Raw genomic sequence first — 24,339 nt, 5'->3', positions numbered from 1 at the left:
ATTCTGATCCTTATTGACAAGAAAAAAAAGTAAACACTTTGCAATTATCTACTCCACTCAGACATTGTTTCCTACTGCTCTAGCCCCAGAACTGGGTTTTAGGGGGCAGCTGGTCAGTGGGGCTCCGTCGCCTCTGTGTATGGTACTGGAGGATTATGACTCAGGGCCTCTTCTAATCTGTGTCTTTGCTTTCTGTATCATGCATGTATCACCAGGTTATTGGCACTTAGGCTGAAATTTGAAAGATTTCATCTGATGTAGGCTTGTGGGTCTTCTCTCTGTTAGTAATGCACCCTGTTTCACACCAGACCCAATTCTCAAGTGAACTTAAGACCGTATTTTGTTCATTGCAGCCTAGATTACTACCTGGCATAATGGCATAGTGTCTACAGGTATAGACGCTGGTGCCTGGCTTCTTAGGCTCAAATCTCAGGGCTCCTGTGATACCTTGTCCAGGTTATTTAAACTCTTAGTGCTTCAGTTTCCTTGCCAAAAAAATAAGGATGGTACAGTAATAGTACTTATATCACAAGGTCTAAATAAGATAATACATTTAAAGTGCTAAAGAGCAGTGCTGACAAGTCATGTTACCTTGTAAGTATTATGATCAAATGGGATAGTATTAGGGATGTATGGAGGAATAGAATTAATATATAAAAGAATTAGAATAATTACTTAATATAATTACTTAATAAAATATTTAGCAAATATTAATTGAAAATCTATTCTGTGAGACATCATGCTGGTCAAAAATGTTTATATTTTGTCTGTGCCCTGAAGGATGTTACAATTTTTAAGAAATATAAGTTATAAATATATTTGAGATTTACGTGCCTGATAAGAATCATTTTATGAAAACATAGGGGAGGCAGAGAGGAGTTATTTCCTGTTGTTACAGTGAGGGGAGCATCATTAATCAGGATGGGGAGAATTTCAATTGATGGTATTTGGGTTTTGGTGGAAGATACCACTGGCAGAGGAAACCATATGAGCAAAAGCATGAGGCAATTTATATTTAGGGAATGATGCGTTCTGATAGGTGTCCTGCTGGAGAGTAGTGAAAGCCATTTGGATAAGTATAGAGACTGTGACCGTAGGGAAGCAAAGATAATAGTCACATGTGGTGTACGGGGTATGACTGGCCCTCATGGGAACTGGGCCAAGTGCTCCAGACTGTCCTCCCCATCTCTGCACTTCTGCTCTCCTCTCCTTTCTGCATTGCCAGGTTTTTTTCTTTCTTGCTCATCATTTCTTTTCCCTTCATCACTTCAGCTTGCTTTTCGGGTTGATGTAATCTTGACTTTATCTCTTTGGATCCTTTCAGTTTCAACAGCTGATGCCAACTGCTCAGCTTCAGGGCATCTAATATTCACATTCCTTGGAGGAATCTGCTTGATTACCCCATCGTTTCTTATCAGGACAAGGCATAGGCCACCGCCAGCCCAAGGATTGATTGCTTTGGGTCAGGTGCTGCCCTTTGTTCCATCAGCTGTGACTAGAGGTGGCAAGCTCATGTGACATGAAATATAACCTCCTAAACATCAAGGGCAGTTTCCCTTAGAACTGATGTGGGCCTGACAAAATGCTGAGGTTTGCTGTGGCTAATATACTCGGGAAAGTTATCAGGACTACAGATAGTCATTTGAATAATTCACAGAGCAATGCTGCTTGCAGTCATGAGAATGGATGGCATCACTGAAAAAATACCTTTACAAAGTGTAGGTAACATTTTGGGAATAGCTACATTTAATGGGTGAGAAGAGGCAGAGGTTTTAAGGTAAAGGCTGAGATGGTATAAAAAGGCATCCCCTGTCCCTGATCAGTGGTGGGAGAGGACACCGGGCCACTCCAGTTACGTCTGCAGCTGCACGGAGGAGCAAGGAACACAAGCTGGACCTGCTGTTGACCAATAAGATATGGAAGAAGGAAAGAAGCCAGCAGATCTATTTCTTGCCCTTCGTCCTCATCAAGGACTGTTTCAAGAAATAGTAGTTATATAGGCTTTGTGGAGACAACTGGCGCGATTGAGCAACCAGCTGTGTTTGTCCTGAGACTGTGGCCAGCACAGTAACACATCCCCATGGTTTTGCTTTCTCATTTCTTCTATTACTGCTTTTTCCCCTTATTTTTGGGTTTTCCCTCTTCATTCCCCAAAGCATTAGCTGATATGTTTTTCCTCAGGCTCAATTTTCAAGGGAACCTGGGATAAAACACCTTCATTAAATATATCAACCATTGCTCACAGCATACGGGACATCCAGAGGTAATAAGTTACACTCTAGTCTGGTGTTTCCCAAGATGTGGTCCTTCAGCCAGCAGTATCAGCATCATCTAGGGATTTGTTAGAAATACAAATTCTTAGGCTTTGCAAAAGTCTTGCTGTACCTACTGAATCAAAAATTCCAATTGATTTTAATGCATGCTAATATTTGAAAACCACTGCTATAGTCCAGGGGTGGGCAAACTTTTGTCTGTGAGCCAGCTGTTTGTTTTTGTGAATAAAGTTTTATTGAAATACAGCCACACTCGTTTACTTATAGCCTACAGCTGCTTTTGTGCTACAAGGCAGAGTTGAGTAGCTGAGACAAATATTTACTATGTAGCCCTTTAGGAAATGGTTTGCCAGCCCTGCTGTAGTCCAACCCTGAACTTCTGTTTCCCTCGGGAACTGACTCTTTTCAGGAGTCAGTGGTTTTCTTTCCCAAACTTGTTTGTGCCAGTGTTCTTGTTATTGCAGCCCCTTAACTTAATTGCATTTATATCAACCCATGTCATATGAATTCAAAAAAGAAGTAGGGATTTGGGGTTTTGCCTTCATGAAAACTAAGTCAAATGTTTTGTAGAGGCATGGGGTTAGTAGCTAAAATACATTACTGTAAAACTAGGTGTGTCCAATATAACCATATTTACCAGAAGGAGATAATAAAAATCCAGAAGGATTTTGCATTCATTTTGTGTTTAGATTCTGACTCCACTTTAAAGGAACCGGAACTGGGAATTGAGGAAATGCACTAGGGGTGTGGTTTAGGAAAGAATGGTCTTTTAGAATATCTATCAGAAGAATCATACTCAAAAAATGGCTTAATCCTATAAAAAGATTGGTGAATAAATACATATCATATTTCAAATTAATGAAAAGTATAGATTTTTATGATTTAAGCATTAAATAACCTTCTTGATTGAGTAGTCAGGATACTGACAGAGGCATGGAAGAGGGCTTCTTGTAGGTGTATTAGAAGCACAATGTCCGCATGTCATGCCCACAGGCACCTACAACTCTGTTTCTGTCCTTCACCAGGGTACACAGAAGAGTTTCTCAAATGTGTTCTTTGAGCTTATGCAGTAGAATCACCTTATTAAAATATAGATGTTTGGAAAGATCCCTGGGAATCTTAAGTTTAAAAGCCTCCGTATGATTCTTAAACATGCTAAAGGACCAGTGGTACAGATAATCACTTATTTAATTATTTACGTTCAAGTCATGAAATATAATGCAATCCAAACTCAGAAGGACTATATGAAAAGAGCTAATGCTTATCTTCTCCTAATTTCACCCATTAAAAAGTTGTTTTTGTGTTATTTGTAGCCCTCTTTAAATTCCTTTGGTAGCAAATGATGGATAAATAGGTAGACAGGTGTTAGTCTTGCTCCCATTTACTCTGCAAAAGCCTGCATCAGACAGTGAGTTTTAGTAGTTTGAGGAGCCCCAGAATTGAACTACCTAAACCCTAAAGCTATAAAGGTATAAAGTGTAAAATAGAATATAGATGTGAGCATGAATGTCCATATGAATGCATAACAGGATGTTAATCTTTACATCTTGTCCAAGGCACCTACACAGAATAGATGTTCAATGTGAAAGTGGAGTGGCAACTCCAGGACTGAGAGCTGCTGAGATGGCTCTAAATCCACGAGGAGACACTTCCGGGTGGAGAGAGTACAGAAGAGGGTTCCTTGACTGGCTCTTCTTGGGGAATTATTACTATCTTGGAACAGTGCTGCCTCCTATTTCGAGTGGGGAGCAGGGAGGGACCCCTTGCAAAGCCCAGTTTCATGGAGTTTGAGGTCTGGTGCTTGACTCATGTTTGAGAAAGTAAGAGCAACATGGAACGTGGTGCATTAGCGGGGAGAAAATAAGGGGAGGAAGCGGGGGATGGGGAGAGGGAGAGGGAGAGAGGGAGGGGGAAGAAGGCTGACTGGGGATTAACTACCTCCCACCAGGGAAGTGTTTCCTGAAGGCGCCCCGTGGGTGTGTGGGAGGAGAGCTAGGCTGCTGCAGCCTCCGTGGGCCCTCGCCAGGAACACTAGGACGTGCGGGGACACCAGCAGTGAGAGCGCGTTAGCACAGCAGACCCGACGGCAGGACAGAAGAGCCTTGGTCAGAGGATCCTAGCTGGGACCCTGTCAAGAATCCCTTGAAAGCTTCCACGGGAGGGAGAGTGAGCCTCAAATGGCTGTTGCAGCAGGAGAGCTCAAAATCCCTTTACTGCAGAAGCCGTTCTCAGCCAGTAAGGATCTCCTGTTCCATTTCTTCCTTGTTTCCCCCTCTCCCAATCTCAACACTGGTGAGTAGGGGGCAAATGAGTAGAGAAAGAATGCAGACTCTGACAACAGCTCTCTCCTTAAAAGGGGTGGTAAGCCTGCCTCCAACCTAAGGATGAGTCAAGAACCCTGGACCCTGGAGTTTTCATCCAGGACTGGGGAGGATCATCCCACTGAGCAAATCCAAAGGAAGTTTGGGAAAGAAAAAAATAAGCTGTATTTTAATTGCATCCACCATGTGCCTGGTCAGCATGCCAATTACTCGTGACACTTTGGAACAAAACAATTTTGAACTGCAAGGGTCCACATATACCCGGATTTTTTTTTTCAGTAGTAAATACTACAGTACTACACAATCCGAGGTTGGTTGAATCCTCAGATATGGGGGAACTGAGTACGGGGAAGGCCAACTCTAAGTTGCAGGCAAATTTTCGACTGCGTGGAAGGTGGGTGACCCTAACATCTGCATCGTTCAAGGGTCAGCTGTACATATGTATATACATATGTACAGCATGTATATACATGCTGGTCCCGAAGATAATGGCTATATAAAGACATTCACAGAGCAGCCTAAGGCTCTCAAAGTTTGGAGGGGGGAATTTTGGAGGCATTTAGCCATGTTGCTGTCACCTGAGTATTTTTACCAAATCACTTGAAGAAAAACCTGACAAAAAAGCTTCTTTGTAGCAGTTGTGCCATGAAACCATCTTTAGGATGATCACTTTTCAGGGCAGATACAATCAATCATCTGCCTGAGACAGTCTTTTACTAAAGGTCAGACAAATTTTTCCTAGACACCATGGAGAGAAATATTTAAAAACTCAAATCATTGTCTGCAATGTCAAAGGTATTATTTTGAGCTTACATCATTCTTCTGAACTTAGCACCATATAAATTGTCATCTTACGTCACCTGCTAAGTGATCTTGTATTTTCCTGTATTCCAAGTTTGAAAGTCACATTAAAATATTCCCTTACCTGCAAATCCAGCCAACTGCCTGTACTGTGCATTTCCTGTTTGTGGTTTCATATCTGCTTTCTCCCTTTTCTCACCAGCTCTGAGGGTCTGCCTCAGGCTTCCTTGTCTTCTGGCCTCTGGTTACAGCAGGACAGAGGGAAATCTGAGTGAGGTTGGGGCATTTTAACTCAGCTCTCGCCCTGAGGGGCTCCCCGTGCTGACCAAGGACCCTGTTCCTATCAGGGGTCTCTCCTCACAGCCTGGGTGGGGATGGTAACTTAGATCTGTTCCTAATGGGATTCCCTCATATCCCTTGTGGCCCCTCACACCTTTGTATACATTTATTAAACTTTCCTTAGATTATCTAATCTGAGTGCCCTCTGCATCTGGCCAAGACCCTGGTTTATATCCTATTTTGTTTGTCATTTAGCATATGAAAGCATAATGTATATTTAAGACATTATTTTCATAAAGAGAAAAGGGTCATAGGAATCATAGGGTTTACTTATCTTTTATTCCTTTCTAACTTTCATGTTAGGATTTGAGAATGTCTGTTTCTTACTTGATCTCAGACTTTCCTGCTGTTTTCCCAACTTAACTTTGAATTGAGGCAAAACCTCAAAGTTCCAGGGATAACTTTGGAGAGGGAGGTGGATAAGAGCAGAGTGGACAAGGCCCAGGACCCTTCTTCGAAGCTTCCGCCAGAATAGCTTCCTTTTCATCTGTTCTCTAGGTTGAGCTTCTTTGTAAGAATAAGTTTGTAAGTTTGATAAAAGAATTCCACTGTTTAAAATGTGCGAAAATCAGTAGGTTAAGGCATGGAATATTCCCTGTGAAGTGTAAATCATTGACCTGAAAGGGCTAATACCTTATTGGCCATTACCAATTAGTCAGAATCATTCCTAAGTAGGGCTTAGGAGTGTGTAGATCTGGGTTGAATTCGTCGATCTTCGTGTTTGTAGGGACTCAAGGAAGGTGATGTGGTCAAACTCAGGAGGAAAGCTGAAAAGACAAAGGATGAGTTCCCCATGTGAGGACAAAAAGGTGCTGTACCCATTTTTTCCTGACTCTTAGAATGGCCAGCCTGTTGAAGACAAGGGGCTGCACCACAGGGCAGAAATGGTCTCAAGCAGAAGCAGTGCCTGATGACTGGCACTTAGGAAGTTTGTTATGAAGAAAGAGATTGGTTGGAGCTCATCATTATCTAGTCATTATTCATGCCTGAAAGCTGGAAATCATCCCCTGGGCGTCCTCCCTCAGTCCCACATCCAATCCATCATCAGGTTTATTGATTCTCCTTTTGAATATCTCTCAATACTGTTGCTTCTCTCCATGTTATTTCTTCTGCCTTGCTTCTTCTTCTTCTCTTTTGTCACTGTACTTAATTTTTCAGCATCAGTTAAAAGGTTACCCTTCAGAGAAGTCTTCTCTAAATCTTCTAGTTTAAATCTGTCCCCCATTATGATCTGTTATTATATTCTTTAATTTTCCTTCAGAGCTCTTGACATGAGTTTTAATTATAAATTTATTTGTGGTTACTGGTTTAGTATGTGAATCTCTCAATACTTTTACCTTAGTGAAGAAATATGACTCTTCTGGTTACCCTTGTATTCTTGGCACATAGAACAGTGTCTGGCATATAGTAGGTGCTCAGTAAATATTTATTAATTTGATGGATTAATCCTAACTTCTCTCCCCTTTACCCAAACTTCCAGGCTCCCAGTTATGTCACTTATCTCTTCTGTATCTCTCAAATTCCTCTCCTTTCTGTTCCTTCCTGCCACCTGTAATGTCACTACTGTAGGTTATGCTCCACCCTCTCTCACCTGGACAACTGTAACTGCCTCCATGCTCGACTCCCTGATTCTACTTTTGCCTCTGCCAAGACATCTTTCACATCATAGCTAGTAGGATGCCCTCAGTAGGATGCCCAAGCCCTTTAACTTGGCTGAAGGCCCTTCTTGATTTGACAACTGCTTCCTCTCTAGCCATATCTCCTAGTTTATCTTCTCCAGACATATTGAACTGGTTTCTAAATCTTTGGTTCCTATTTCTTTACTTCTGAACTTGTGCACAGGCTATTTTTAAAGCCTGAGATCCTCCTTTCTTCATTTCCTCTTCCTCCTTTGCTCTCTCTTTTCTCCTTTCTTTCCATGGCTGACCCTCGTTCTTCCTTCAGGGTTCTCTTAGATGTCACTTCCTTTGGGAAGCTTTCTTTGGCTCCAGTTGCCATGCCTGGGTGTCACTGTCTCCTCTGTGGCTCTGAGAATTCCCTGTATATTTTCAATCACAGCACTTTTATACTGTCTTCCCTTTGCCAGTTCACGTGTCTCTGTCTCTCACTAGATAGGAAAGTCTATATAGCAGGTACCCAGTGCATGGCCTTATGCACATACGGAATACTTCCCAGTGCTGAGTACATAGGAAGTACTTAATAAATTCTTATTAATGAATGAGTGGAAGGAAGATTTTGGTGAACAGGGGCTAGGGTGTTGTTTTAGAGGTAATACAAGTAGACAAGCTATGACAGTTACTAAGATATTTATTTATTTATTATTTTCTTATCACATTTCTCCTTCCTATTTTTACAAGCAGGTATCCAGACCTTGTAATTCCTTCACTCAGGGGCAGCTTAAAGTGGGTGTTAGTCAGTAGAAGTTTAAAGAAAGAAGGAACTGACTGAAACAAAGAGAGTACATTTATTTTTTTAGAAGCCAAATCTCTTTGAAGAAGTGATACTGTACAACTTAGAGAGAGAACATAAGGAGGGACATTTTTTGGAGGGGGTGAGAGAGGAAGGGAGAGAGTCTTCTAGAGTGTGTAAGTGGGAAGTATATCTGAGTCCTAAGAGTAGAATTTACTTTGTGATAGAGTCACGAGAAAATATCAAGACCTCAAGGGAAAAGACGTATAGTATGTGTAGGAAGTGAGCCTGTGGGGATGCTAGCACGTCCAGAGTCATTGGATATGTTCTTTGGGAGACCTCATTCTTAGCGGTTGTGCAAGGAAATCAAGTCAGATAAACAACATAAGTACATTAAATATATTGTTAAAATAGTTAAAAGCCTTTTTTAAAAAAATAAAGTTCTTTTAGGGCTTTAATATCTTAGTATCCAGCCATATTTGCAGTTGTGCTGTCTGTCTACTGGAATGCCTGTCTCAGGGTTCTGGGTCTGGTTAGTAAGTAACAGAACCTGTGTGGGCTGTTGTTGTTATTGCTGTTGTCACGGGTATCCCTGATACAATGGACTCGCCATTGAGTCGCCATTGAGGGGGGATTACAGACTAGAGCAGTTCAAACATAAAAGAAGGGCCACAGGATAAAGTAAAGACAACTGGGAATAAAAACATCCTAGGGTTTTTCTAAGTCGTTTTCTTTTGTTTTTTTTTAAATGTTTTTTAAAAAGTTTTATTTTATTTATTTATTTTTTATACAGCAGGTTCTTATTAGTTATCTATTTTATACATATTAGTGTATACATGTCAATCCCAATCTCCCAATTCATCCCCTGCCCCCCATGTAAGTTGTTTTCTAATTGTATAACTCTTGTTTGCTTTCAGATAATTAGACACATTTGGACTATTTCAGTACACTCATTTATTCATAAACATTTATCTTTTGTCTACTAGCATAAGCTAGACACTGGGGATTCATAGCTGAATAGAGCAGGGACATAGTACATTTGAGACCAGGGATAGATATTTTAATTTCAAACCGTGTTTTTAGAATGGAATTCTTACATTCTTCTTTGTCTAGAGAGGTTTATTTCATCCACAGTGCGTGCAGTAAACCAGGGGACTACTCTGGCAAGGGTAATGCTTTTTGGTGTTGCTTTCACTTCTGGATGACCCTACACTTTTGTAGCTGACATCAGTGATGGTTACCATGAGAATAAACTCTTCTAATCTGGCTTTGCCTACTCTGCTCTCTTCTTTCTGTACTTTTAGAGGAGTGCATGTGCACGTGCCTCCATTAGTATCTCTCTTTCTTGAAATAATATCTGCCAATTATTGAAATAGATTCAAAAACTGATCAGATTTACCTTATGGAGGGTGAATCACCCTTCTGATAACTAGTAGCATTTATTTCTTTGGAGAATTGATAAAAATGATCTGCAGAGGCATATTGAGTGATCTAGATATGGAAGTTTCTGGATCTTGAACAGGTTAGTTACAGAGCATACTTAATGCTACTGACATTAACTTTGCACAAACCCTGAAAGCCAAACTACCTGATCCATGTGGAATTGATTTCCAGATAAGAGTTCAGTTCGGTTTTACATCAGCCTCTTCAATGTCTGTAAAAATTGGTTCCTTACTTTACAATCAGGCAACCAGGATGCTAAGCAAAGGAACAAGAACAATCCTTAAAATTTGAAAAACTAAACTGAATTTGGCTTTACTTGAAAATCTCTGGCTTGATCAGAGCCTTTGCCCCCAATGTCAAGTCAGACCCCATAGGTACTAACTTTGAATTTTGTTCATCCATCAAGTTTTTTTCCTTTTTTCATTTGTTCCTTTCCAATCAGATGCTACCAAGTAAAAATAAAAACAACAGACAAACAAACCCAACAACAAAAACATCAAGACCATGCCGGTTCTAGAGTACTTTTAATCTGGTAATGGGAATATCACCTACCACATGACATATGTTAATACATCAAATAGCATAAATATTGTTGTCTTTAATTAGACAGAACATTAGGCAGAACTTCAGGATCATTATTGACTAGATTATTTTTCTTATTTATTCACTTTAAAATAGACTTAATAATCAAAACACAAATAAATTGATATTATTCATGCCTGCTTTTTCTTACCTCTTATAGTAGCACACTTCTGCTGCAATGAAAAGCTATAATTGCTGGTAGCATCAGTGTCAGATGAAAATCACTCAGTGTCATATTCTTATTTATGAATCACAATAATAATATAATTTAAAATATTTCTTTTCTTCTGGGGGAAAAATAATGTACTGTAACATTAAGCCTAAAAGCGCTGCTCAAAATCTAAGAGCATTGATTCATTGCTTTCCTTTTTTAAGTTTTTTTTCAAGCCTAAACTACTATAATTCTCCTTTAACTGGTCTTCCCACTGGGCAAATATAACCTCCAAATGGTATAAAACTCTGCAGCTCTCTTTCTATTTGGAAGCTAGCTAAATTTGCATATATTCTCTTCAAGGAAGAATTTACCTTGCCTTCCAGGAAAGCTCCATGGTGATTTGAAAATGTTATCATTCAGTCTTTAGAACTCTGAAGTCTGGCTTCTACCTCCAGGACCTACAGATAGTACATACCCCACAGCTACTATACCAAGAGCCTCTTAAGGACTCTTAGCATTAATCAGATAGGTTTTAGTATCAAAGCTTTTGCATTTGTTGTCCTGACACTTGGAATATTTATCCTTTAGCCAGGAAATATTTGCTAGTCTGTTTTTAAGTTTCAAACAAGATGAAAGACACTTTTCATTTGAGTTTGCTACATAAAAATGTCCTAACTAGGTTTTGTTGTTTTTGTTTTTAAAGTTGGAAACTCTGTGGGAATAAATATGCTCTGGAGTGAAGAAGGAGTGTGCCAAGCTGGAGCCTAGATTAGATTTGTGTGGGTTGTTGAGGCCGATATTCAAAATGATACTTTAGCTGGAGTTATAGGGTTTGGTGAGTATATTGCAGAGTTTGGGATAAAAATGGATTGAATGCTCATGAAAAATGCCAGAAGAAAAACACTAGCTACTCCATTCAGCTCAAGATAAAATGTATATTATAAACATTCATAAAGAAAACTTTGCTGCTTTGCTTGGGATTTATCTCACAGCACCAGGATTGTAAACTCCATCAAAAGACCCCAATGAATGATGCTGTGCGTCACTCATCCTTCACAGAGAGCTTGAATGTTACGTGCTCAGTGAAACCTTCCTAAACTCAACCCTCTTCCTCCTTCTGGAATCTCACCAAAACCCTCTTCCCACACCTCTTTTTTTTTTTTTTTTTGTGGTATGCGGGCCTCTCACTGTTGTGGCCACTCCTGTTGCGGAGCACAGGCTCTGGACACACAGGCTCAGCGGCCATGGCTCACGGGCCCAGCCGCTCCGCTGCATGTGGGATCTTCCCAGGCCGGGGCACGAACCCGTGTGCCCTGCATCGGCAGGCGGACTCTCAACCACTGCGCCACCAGGAAAGCCCAGCTGTTCAACTTCTTGTTTCCATCTCTGGAACATCAACATTTGGGGGATAGGAACCTAGTGTTGTTCATCTCATCTCTAGAGCCCAAGAACCTCTCTCATAGCTTAAAACATTTGCTGATGGTTAAACCGATAAGTGCACACATCAAGTTGAAGAAGTACTAGTTTGGAACATGAATCAAAGGCCAGTGTTGCTCATGAGATGGAGAGGAAAAAGTTCTGAGACTTGTGTGCATTCACTGAGGAGCAGAGGGGTACCTGGGAGTTACTCAGCTCCTATTATTTTTGTTCCTTCTGGTCAGATAGGACCAGTTTGGGTCATGATTACTGGCAGGCTCAGGTGGAAGCTGATACTGACTCTGGAATGTCTCTGTTGCCCAGAAGCTCCTACTTGTTTTTTTAAATGCAATTCTCAAAGCTACCTCTGGCTTCATTCAGCACCTGGCTCATCCTTGTAACAAAAAGTGACCCCACAGAGGCTCTGTGGGTGTGCTCTTCCTAGGAGGTGGTCTTATATTGTGCAAAGAGAGTCCCAGCTGTGCTCCTCAGGATCTGTGCGGCCTTGACCAAACTGCATACTTCTCTGTGTCTATTTCATCAATAACATGTGGCTTAACCTATGTAATTCAAAGTGTTGCAAGGATTAAAGGAGGTTAAATATGAATCACATCAATTACATTGCCCTGCACATTGCTGTGCCTCCAATGAAGGCTGGTTTCCCTCAGGGAGCACCTCCTCTCCCATGCTCACTCTCTGTGGGATGCACAGCATTCCTCTGCTGAATTGTATGTGCCTTGGAAGACACGGACTTCCTAAAGGAAAAGATCACTGCTTGACTGCAAAGATGGATGGGTTTCTTTTTATCTGGGACCCTTCCTCTGAATCCCTGTGTTTCTGCAGAGTTGGGCTCAGGGCAGAGGTCACCAACTTCATCAGACACATCTTTGTGGGTACACAAGATCCTGAATTATAGTGATGACCTTTGAATCCAGGTGGCCTCATTGGGCTTGGATTCAGGGGAAGGCAGATGGGTGAAGGTGCCATCGTGAGCAGTATCCAGTTCTGCATAGTGGAGGGGAAACAATGGATCCATTTAAAGCAGTTGGGTGCCAGCAGGCCAGTGGGTGGTTCCATTCATGTTTAAGCAGGCAATGCCCTGGTCCTTAACTCCAGGAAGTCTGAATAGCCTAGATGTAGAGTAGAAGGCCATATTTGTCCTCTCATGTACACTGACTTCCCACAGAGTCTGTTGCTGGTCTTCTTGGGCATCAGAGGGGGCTTTGGCTTCTTGGAGGAATTGCAGCAGATCAGCATGACAGATTGATTAAGACAGATCACAGAAGCAAGCAAAGAAGTGGTCCAGGCAGCCAGTTAGAGTAGGAAGATCTGGTGGTAGAGCACAGTAGATATCTAATTAAGAGGGCAAAGCCCCACAGGAAGAGACTGACTCTGTGTGTCGGCCTCTTCCTTTCCATATCACTGAGTCTAAATCAGTGCCTTTAATATCATAAGTGCCAAATAAATATTTGATGCTTGAAGCCATGAATTCATGCCAGGAGAAATAAGCAGAGAGTATCAGAAAAGAATTGAAAGTGAGCTAGGACTAATCAGTGGTAGGCTCTCCTTGTGGGAGGCCTGAGAGGATAGAGGGTTCCGGACCTAAATGAAGGCAAGAACTCAGACTTGGAGGAATAAGACAGGAGCTCAATTACTACAATGGGGTACAAGACTGAATCTTACACATAATGTATTTGGCATGATCCTGGTAACTGGGACCTGGGAACAGACTTGGAGTATATTTCAAATTGAGTCATTTTTGCTTGATTCCTACTGAATAATGGGCAAGAGTGTTGCATACACTTAAAATAAAGTCAGAGATTTTATATGTGAAGTAGTTTCTATTCTAAGTTTTTGAGTCAGATGCATTAAAGTAGAAAGGACTTTTTTTTTTTCTTGTATTTAAGAGTGTGGACATTTGCTGACATTTGTTGATCACAAGATGCTGTTCTAAGAGCATAACATGTGTTAATTGATTTAATCCTTGCAACTCTATGGCGCAGATTCTGTTATCCCATGTTACAATAATGAAACTAAGGCCAAGAGAGGTTAAATAACTTTTTTAAAGGGTCAACTTTTTAAAGGTAACGTCTTATCAGCAGTCATGATGAGATTCCAATTCAAGTCTGGTTTCTTGATCCACTCATGACCACTGTTCTATGCTGCACTTTCTGTAGAGAAATATTACACCATCATCCTTGAAGTTAAGAGTTTAACAATTATTCTTTTGCAATACAGTTCCACTATTTTTGAGTTGGATCCTTCTAAATTAAGCAAATAATTGGACAACTGTTTACTTTGTTTGGCCGTTAGATACAAGTAATAAGTGATCACCTTCTACCGGAAAAGACATTCTGAAGTCAACAGGTCCATGCATATATTGCATTGTAAAACTGTAACACTTATTTTATAAAGGAACTAATAAAAATAATACCATCAGTTGCTCTCTCTATTGCCAGTAATATTAAACCTTTACAGCATTCTTTGAAGAATCAATTTTGGAAACCAGGGAACTCTACTGAGCTTTAATTATTACTGCATTTTAAAACAGGAAAAAATTATGTGGCTAGCTAGACTATCTCAAGGATAAAAGACATTTACACTAATATGATTTTTTGTGGTAATTTATTTTAGAATTCTCAGTGGCAACATTAATCTTCAGTAACTTATTTGAGGTGATATTGGATTCCAAAAGTATTTTCAGAAAAATTTTACTGTAGTCCAATGAGAATTATATATCTTTATTTGAATGTTAAATGTTATAAAATAGCCAGTTTTACAGAAGCAAAAAGCATTTCTGATAGCCTAAAAGTTTAAGCAAAATTGTTGGCATTTGTTAAATTTGTTTTATTAATTTTCATTCTTTTTAGTAACTTTAAAAGTAACTCTTTCATAATATTTTAAGAACCTTTACATAAAATTCCAGGATTGAAATTTGTTTTAGTGAAAATGAAAACATGTCCTAATTATGAAATTATTTATTTCTGCAGTGGCATCACTTTTACATTTGAATATTATGTAAAGCAAATGTCACTTGAAAAGGAAAGAAGTTATCCATTGGATTTGTTACTTAGTTAACACAGGAACATGGAACCCATACAGGGATAATATTCTCCCACATATAACAATTGCAGTAACAGGTTGATGAATAGACCATAATAGCATTGGACTGAAAATCTAGACGAGTCATTTTAGGCTGCTGTAGAATTTGTAGTAATTAGGAGAATTGAAGTGCAAGGAGAAGTGTCTCCCACAAATCACCCCTTCATGACACTAGGTTAGTGTCACCTTTGCATACCAAGTAACTCCATGTACTCTCATTTCCACAAAGTTATATATGATGAGATGTTATTTCCCTCTGAAAAAGATTCCTAATGAGAACTTAGGTATACTTCATGAAGGCTCATATCTGGACTGAATTAATCTGCTCACAGATAGTGAATGATGGATTTTTTTTTCAGGTGTTGAGAAGGCGTTTGTATTGGGACAGACTCCCAACAATAGGGGTGTCTCTAGGAGTAGGAGAGTTATAATAAAGTGATTGGTGCAAAGTCTAACCTATACATGGATTTGTGGAATTTAACTTTCTTCCCTCACTCCCTCCACTCCATTCTCTCTTTAACTGTGTTGATTACCTTGGGAGGTACAACTGGGTTTGACTTTCTTCAGCAACACGTCGTAAAATATCTGTTTCCTCTTTCAGAGAGGCACAGCCTCATGCTGCAGAAACCCAAAGGCAACCATATAGCATAATATGTAAGATGTGAACTAAACCTAGGGTTCAGATAAGAGGGGCCTCTAGCAGCTGAAGATGCAGTCTCCTACTGTTAACCTTCAGTAGCTTTTGAGTGTCCATTTGAACCTAGGGGTTATAGAGAGACAGGACAAGACTCAAGGCCATTGGTGGATTTTTACTACTGTTTGTTTACTGAACACTTTAATGATTTACACAGCACAGTTTAAAAATTGCAGTGACACATCTTTTGATTGATTACTAAAAACATTATATATATATATGGAGAGAGAGAGAGAGAAAGAAATTTGCTGTAAGGGTACTTGCTTTGTGGTGGTTGCATAATCATTAGAATCTGGGAACACTTAAAAACCATGTCTTCAAATCTTCAATGGCAACCCATGATGTGGGGAAGGAAGCTAATAATCTGACTCTAATTTGTTCTTTCACTGTTGCTTCCACAATTATGTGGGGTTATGAGATGTGGTACACTTTTCAGACTAAAATTATCTGAGCGTGTTCCAAATTTTTTTTGTTTTTTTTTTTGCGGTACGCGGGCCTCTCACTGTTGTGGCCTCTCCTGTTGCGGAGCACAGGCTCCGGACGCGCAGGCTCAGCGGCCATGGCTCACGGGCCCAGCTGCTCCGCGGCACGTGGGATCTTCCCGGACCGGGCCACGAACCCGTGTCCCCTGCATCGGCAGGTGGACTCTCAACCACTGCGCCTCCAGGGAAGCCCGCGTATTCCAAATTTTGAGGGCTTATTGATTATTCATTCAGGAAGCAGAGTGGACCTAGAACTGTTTCTTAAGGAAAATCCTGGTTTTCCTGGAGGTACTTCCTCGTCCATCCATGCAGCTGAGAGGCTTGGTGAGATTCCTCAGTGTCCATTCATGAACTTCTATCTTACTCTTTCAGAGTCTGTCTGTGGTGTGTGGCTCTGACCTCAGTCACCAGCACAGAACTGCTTCATCCAGTTTGCCAACTTTGGCAAAGATATAACCTTCAATAGCAAAACTTCTATCAAAGTCAAGTGGAGAGTTTGTTTTATATTCATTGGCTCTCAGGTGACCTTGCCCAAGATATCACTCATTTCTTTGCTTATTTGTTTGCTCATGTGTTTAGTTACTTATCCTATCATCCACCATCCCTTCATTCACCATTCATTTATTCACACAACAAAGACTTCTTGGTTACCTAATATGTGCTAGGAGTAATAGAAAATTTGGGACACTAGTCATGTAATAGAGATAAAGGGAAAAAAGAAAGGAAGGAAGAGGAAAGAGTAAATAATTGAAAATATCTAAGGTGTAAAGTATTTAAAAACATTTATTAAAATCCTGTTTAGGCATACACTGTGTGTCTTGAAAATAAGAAACTACATTTGCTCTGTACTTGCTTGAATCATTCATCTTTCGCCTTGATTAGCAATTTCAGTCAACCAAGACATTATGAGCATTCTCAAGTAAAAAGCTGCATATTTCTCGGCCTGAAGTCCTCTATTCAACCTTTCTATTTTCTCAACACTTTTGATTTGCTAGAATTCGCTGGTATTCCTTCTTATAAAAATAGTAATTTCTCTAAACTGCAAAACTCTGCAAATATGAATAAAGTGAGATATTTAAAGATGTTTTCTAGTCTTTCATATTTTAATGTTATTTTTGTTTTGTGTCCTTTGGGTTCTAAACTTACTTCCCTTTTGGTCTTATGTTTATCTACATCTAGATAAGAGAACTCTGTTTTGATACTAAGTGTGCTTATATTTTTAAACGTCAAAGCTGCTTGAAAAATACCCTTGGTCAGATATCTGAAAAGCTTAAGTTTACTTGAGAGCTCAGAGGAGCAATAGGCTGCTTTCTTACAGTTGGTTGCAATAAGCCTGTTGCTAAAACGTGGAGTAAGTTGAACTACTGAAAGCAAGGTCTGCTTCTATCTTTTGTGAATTTCCATTCTAGAAGGCAAGATAGTCTTCTGTAGCATTTCAAAATCGGCAGTCTAAATATATTGCCTTTGTTAGATTTCTGTGTTTCTCCAGACCCATTTAGTCCCCGAGGTATCTTGCCTTCTGTTTCGTCTATAGGGTCACCTTCTGCCAAACAGGTTTCCTTACTGCACCACAAAAACTAAAGCCAGTCAAAAGAGGCTGTATCACCATATTTAGACGGAAATAGAGTATCAGAATATAGTGAATGCTTTTGCTTCTAATGGCTGCAGTGACTGTTACCCCACTTGTCATCTGGTGGCATGCTTTGCTTTCCTCTTCATTTATGGACCATGTGGTAGTTTCTCTCTCTCTCTCTCTCTCCCTCTCCATTCGTTTTGCCCACTGTTCTCATCCACTTAAGTTTTATTAAGAGCATTGCCAGAGTCAGTCATTATTGTGTGCAAATTATTTGAAAGTCCTTAGAAGGAGAAGGGACACAAGCCTCTTTTTCTGAATAAACACTCTAAGGCCACACTGGAATCATCTGGGAAGAAAAAAAGTAACAGCACAAGATTGCCTTTTCTATGACAAGTTGCTATTTATCTAGTTAATGAGATGCACTCTCAATAAATCATGTATATTAATTTAGTATGAGTTTACTTGGCTATATCAAGCTAGCCTTACAAGATCCAAATATAATAACGTTAGAAATATATTTTTCAAAGGCTCTGGAATCAAAGCCAAACATGGACATGTTAACTGAATATATTTCTGTATTTTACATTGATATCAATGGCTTATCTAAGTCACATTTGGATTCACACACGGTCACCCCAGCATTTGCGGCAGAGAGTGTCACCTGGGGTAGTCAGCTAACAACGGCACCACTCTACTGCCCTTGAGAACAGGAAGTGAGGAAGAAGCATATAGCTACTGAAATTTACAAGAAGAATTTTAAGTAGGCAGATTTTAATTAGCCCAGAGTAGAACTTGGCCAGCACACCAAATGTTCTTCCTCCTACTCACTTTGGAATTTCTGAAAAAAATTACACTGAATTGGTGCACATATTTATATTCAAAAATATATCTGGATTTAGTCCATTGCACTTGATATCAGAAATTAACAACTTTAATTTTCAGCTATAGATCATAATTAGATTTCATTCAGAAATGTCACGTATGGCTAACTTATCTGTAAGTGAAAACTCTTACCATACCTAGCTGGTCAGCTTGGATGGATTCTCTATCTGTCTGTCTCTCTATCTATCTATCTATCTATCTATCTATCTATCATCTTTCTCTTTATCTATGAAATTATCATAATATCAGGTCAGGCAGAGAATCCTGGGTAGAGTGGGTTCTTTTTGTTATTTTGCCCATTATTCTGAAACAGTGTTTCTCAAAATGCAATCTATGGACCATCTGCTTCAAATTTCCTGTAAGAAATTCAGGTTCCTGGGCCTTACCTGGACATACTGAAGCAGAATCTCAGAGACCTGGGTCTGAGAGCATGCATTTCAACCTGCTTCTGACGTAATTCGGGAGTACATTAATGTTGGAGAACCACAGCTTTAAAATACACACAGGCCTTTTCCCTTAGGATCTGGTACAAATCTACAAACTGAATTATTTAAGAAATAAGTTTGTTTGTTAAAAATAGTTTGTAAAACCTGAATCAGAGTGGAGTCATCCCATTCCAGTTGCCCTTTAAGCCCAGGCACCCTCTTCAACGAGATGCTTAAACCAGCTCTCTCTCATTCTCTCTCTCTTTTCCTTGCCCCCTCTCTATGCTTTCATTCTCTGAGATTTTCACAAGTACTATGTCGCAAAGGTCCTTATTTGTTGAGATTTGTTTTTGGCTGTACTAGGGAATGGCATATTCTCCATTTTTTAGCAGCTCAAGAGGTAGGAGAGTGGGAAGCCTAAGGGCTTTAGAGTAAGACAGACTTTGGTCCAAATTTCATCTCTACTGCTTCCCTTCTGAGTATCTTTGGGTCATTTAGCTAACCCTCTTGAGCCCTATGTTCCTCATCCCTAAAAAGGGACATGACACCAGCTTTGCAGGGTTTTTATGAGGATCAGATAAAAGGATATATCCAAAGAGTTCAGAATATTTTGACAGTGCTCATTAAATATTATTATTATTATTATTTTTGTCATTTTGCTTCATGCTTAAGACAAGGTGGAGCAGAGCCCCCTAGATGAGTTTGATAAGGATATTCATTGAGAAGGTCATTTGCCGCTCAACACTGAATCCTACATGCCATGTCCCTAGCAGGTGCTAGTGTATGCACACCTGGCATTGGATAGGCTGTGCCCCACCCGCTTCTCTTCAGTCCCTTTTAACATTCTGTGGACTTCTGTGCCCATTGTTCAACTTCTGTGTGCTTTCTTTCAAGTGACTCACACCTGTGACTGTCTTCAGAGTCCTGCCCTTGGTGTAACAAGGTTGCTTTGCCTGCATACTCAGAGAGCAGAGAGTACCTGGAAGTTTGTGTCTCCACCCCCTCCCCACCAAGGATTGGTGCGTGCGTATGGAAGCCCACCTCCTTTGCCTGGAGGTGAGACCGACTGTAAGGTATAATCTATACTCCTGAGCTCCCTGCAGGATCAGGCTAAGACAGGGGCTTGGCCTGAAATCTCACATTTGCTTTGCTTCTTTCCCTTCCCTTTCCTGCTTCCACCTCTCTTACTGGCTTTTTCTGGGAGCATTCCTTATAAGGTCACTTACACACAAACTCTCATCTCAATGTCTGCTTTTGAAAGGCCTTCCTAACTAAGGCACATGCACACACCCAGGCAAGCAGGCTTGGCTCTGCAGAATGTCCCCAGTTCTCTGCAGTCCTTTCAAGTACATAAGCTGGTTTCCATGTTTGGGTTTGAGAGTTTAGAACGGGGTAGGCAGGGGCCAGATAGTAAATATTTTGGGCTTTGCAGGCCACATATAATGGTCTCTGACACTTTGCTGACCCCTGGTTTGGGATGTATTTCCCCTTGCCTTTCCTTCTGACTCACTGTATATTTTCACACTAATGTCTGCCTGCCCCTCACTAGCTTTTTTTTTTTAAATAGATCTTTATTGGAGTATAATTGCTTCCCAATACTGTGTTAGTTTGTGTTGTACAACAAAGTGAAATCAGCCATATGCATACATATATCCCCATATCCCCTCCCTCTTGAGCCTCCCTCCCACCCTCCCTATCCCACCCCTCTAGGTGGTCACAAAGCACCGAGCTGATCTCCCTGTGCTATGCGGCTGCTTCCCACTAGCTAACTATTTTACATTCGGTAATGTATGTATGTCCATGCCACTCTCTCACTTCGTTCCAGCTTCCCCCTCCCACCCCGTATCCTCAAGTCCATTCTCTATGTCTACATCTTTATTCCTGCCCTGCCCTCACTAGCTTTTTGTTGCTAATGATGGCTGGCCCAGAATGAATGGTGTGTCCTTCAATGCCTTTAAGTTTCTGGGGAGAAACTGAAATTATGAGGCTCAGCATTATGGCCTGGGTCAGGCCCAATTTTCAGATAATTGTTTTTTTTTTTTTTAAGTTACCAGTGTTTGTACCTTAATGATCTATAGCCATGTTAATACCAGAAAGACAGAATTTAGATCTATGAATCCCATGGAAAGTAAGAAAAACCAACATCCAGAAGAGTCACTGGTATTTTGTAGTGTTTGCTTTATTGTTTTGCCTCAAACTAGCAACCTTCAGTGGATCATTGACATTAATCCTACTCTGATACCGGTTTATTTACTAAGTGACAGAAATTCAGCATTAGCTGAGGTGAGAAAGGCTTATTTACAATCAATATTACTTGACATCTTTGTAATTTTCCCTTTTCTCGACAAAGGGAGAATATTTACATTAAAAACACATCAGTAATCTTAGTAATCTCCTTGAGCAGACAAGGGTACATAAAATCAGGATGCAAGCTAAGAGTGATGGGAACGCAAATGTAGTACAGCCTGCTTCAGACAAATTTTCAAGCAGTAACATTAAAGAAAAACCATGCAATGTAATTAGACCAAGGAGGTCAGGAGACATTGGGTGGTCTTCAGCTTTATCTTGGTGAGGCAAGTCATTGTTTGAAGAATGTAAAGAAGTCATTAACTACATTTGAGATTTTGATCTTTGCCATTAAGGAGTTAAGGAAGTCTGTAGCTGCAGAGAAGTTGTAATATATCTGGAAGTAAAGCTTTGCTAAAGAAATGAATTTTTATGTAGTATAAATTTAAATTTTGTCATCAAATAATTCTTTTTGCTCTAAATAAAATCAGTATTGGTTTGAAACACCCACAGAGTAGAATGCATTAGAACATTGGGATGTAATTTGCACTATAGATGTATTCACAACCCTCTCCACTTGTCTTGCATGTGACAAAATGAAAACAGTGGGGTTTAGAAATATCTCTGGAAGCTTCTAGTGTCTTCTTATTTCCCAGATTTATTCATTCTGAGGATAGACTTGGGGCTTGGGCACGTTGGCAGCTGCATAATGGTTTGGGACACATCTTAGCAATGAAGGCTGCTGGGCAGAACCCAAACAAGTTCCACGAGGGTCAGATATCATTGGCACTGATGTTTTCCTGGCACAGATCAAAACTTTCCTGGTGCTCTGCCGCTATTATCTATGGGAACTGACCTCTTAAGCCAAGACCGAGTTTCTAAGGAACTATTCTGAAATCCTGGAAGCTTTTGAGAGTAAGAAATGTTAAACTGCATCGCCCTCAGTAAACTGCTGTTGGATTTAAGGAAAGACAGAAATAATCTGGATAAAGTCCTTGATCTAGGCTGACATCTTTTAATACCAAATATAAGACTCCTTTTCTGTTAAATTATCTTCCTAATATTTGGGGAATTCCAGCTTGGGCTAAGTGAAAAGCGCTTCACTGTGTTCATTGGTGAAATATTATATCACCATAATACGTTGTATTTCCCATATCATGAATGAATTGGATTTCATGTGCAACTCTCTACTATCTGCTGGGTACCTAGCTGTCTGGCACATGGGGAGGTCCTGGACCTACTGGGCTATACTTGCCAGGGCTTCACAAGGGACAGCTCTCAAGTCTGAGGTCAAGCTGGAGAAGACAAAGAGCTGGCGGGTCTGTCTCAGTGGTGCTGGTATATCAAAGAGGAGATTCTCTGTAAACCGGTGACAGGCTCTGGGTGAAAAGTAGAGGGTTAATTTCAGAACAGGCTGAGACAGAGTGCATCATGGGAGCAGTGTCCAGGTTGCATAGAATACTCCTTTCATGTCTGGTTAGAAATTCACTAAATAGGTGAAGTCTTCAAGTGGTAGGCTCTTGTGGTAAAGGTCAAGGTTGGTTTTCATTGCCCTGAGCTGGAAATAAGAGTTGCCTCTGCAATTCATGTTCAGATATTCATCATCCTTTCCCCTCTGTTTGGGAGAGAGATTTTCTTTCTGTCAGAATGCTTACGATTTTCATTCAAATATCAAGTATGAATTATTCTACAATATTGCCATCTCTGAACCTTACTCTTTTTTTCTGTATATTCTACAAGTATTTTCATGGCTGTCCTTCCTTACATAATGAGAAGATCAATTAACCCTGTTTGTTGAGGCTTTTGGCAAAGATGGACACTCAGCTCAGCCTGCCAGCACTTCTCAAATGTGTTCCTAACTCTGACAATTTGAACTTGGTGGTTGAGACTTTCCCTTTGTGAACTCAGTATTTATCTGTGGTTCACAGGTGAGTTGAAGAGCATTTCACAGCCAAAGAAGAAAAGCATCATATTGACAAATGATGTTTCTAAGCTACCAGGCTTCACCTGACATTTGTGTCTTGAGCACAGAAGGAGGGACAGTGAGACTCCAATGTTTGTTCTTGTATAATAATAAAGTCGCATAGCCCCCTTTCCATATCCGTCTTATTTTTGTGCTTTCTGGTACGGACAGACAAAAGCTGTTATTACAGAAGGTGAAGCTGATAGCTTTTAATACATCACATCCACTAGGATGAAAGCATAATTGCTACTTCTGTGTTCATTGTACAGTGAATAGTAATTAGCCTTTGGCCCATTACAGTGTGTGAACATCAGATCACCCACCTGCTCTTGCCATGTCTCGTTAACTTAAACTATGTGCCTAAAGCTTTATCAGAAAACAACTCCTTCTCCGTCTCCCTCCTGGTATGCTACATTAGGTAGTGGCATTTAGAAAAGTCATAGACTTGAGGACAACAGTCTCCCAATTTGTGCTCGGAGTACAGGACAAGGACCAGAAAAGATGCTTTTAGTTATAGTGGTTGGTATACATCACATAGCTTTTTGGAAATAAAGGCACACCACTTCCTTTGATAGTTTTTACTTTTGTTTGTGACATTTTTTGTTTGGCTGTTAGCTGATTTATGAAGATAATTTGAAAACCATGTTACAAAATCAATGTGTATACTCAGTCCCTGAGAAAAGATGGGTTGATGATAAGTAACCTTTGCTGATATGCAGCAAAAATTTCCCTTTGGAGGAAATGGGACCTGAGGTGAAATAATCAGGATTATCATCAAATAAACCACAAAGGAAAACTTACCTCAAAGTAAAATATATCTGCACAATATAAAATTTAACAGAAGACTCGTGTAAGCTAGAAACTTGGGATCTCAGAGCTAGGAGGAAACTTGGAGAATATTTGGTTGAATGTTGTCAGTTTACAGAAGAGGAAATTCAGGCTTAAAATGTAAAGTATCTTGCCTATGGTTGGAGAAAATACTTACTTTTCTTTTTTTAATAATACATGTTTAAGTGGCTCCAGCGTCCAAAGGAAAACTTGGTGACACTTTAAAATACGCATCTGAGATAGAAAAGAAACAACTAGTTTAATTTTTGGCTTAAAAAATATTCCTCCATGGAATTCTGCCTTTGCTCTACTTTTATATATGGTGGTGCTTTTATTACCAAGAAGGAGGGATGCCTTATTATC

This window comes from Globicephala melas, chromosome 13 (genome assembly GCF_963455315.2).
Source record: "Globicephala melas chromosome 13, mGloMel1.2, whole genome shotgun sequence".
Lineage (NCBI taxonomy): Eukaryota > Metazoa > Chordata > Mammalia > Artiodactyla > Delphinidae > Globicephala > Globicephala melas.
Note: the sequence above shows the minus strand (reverse complement) of the source record.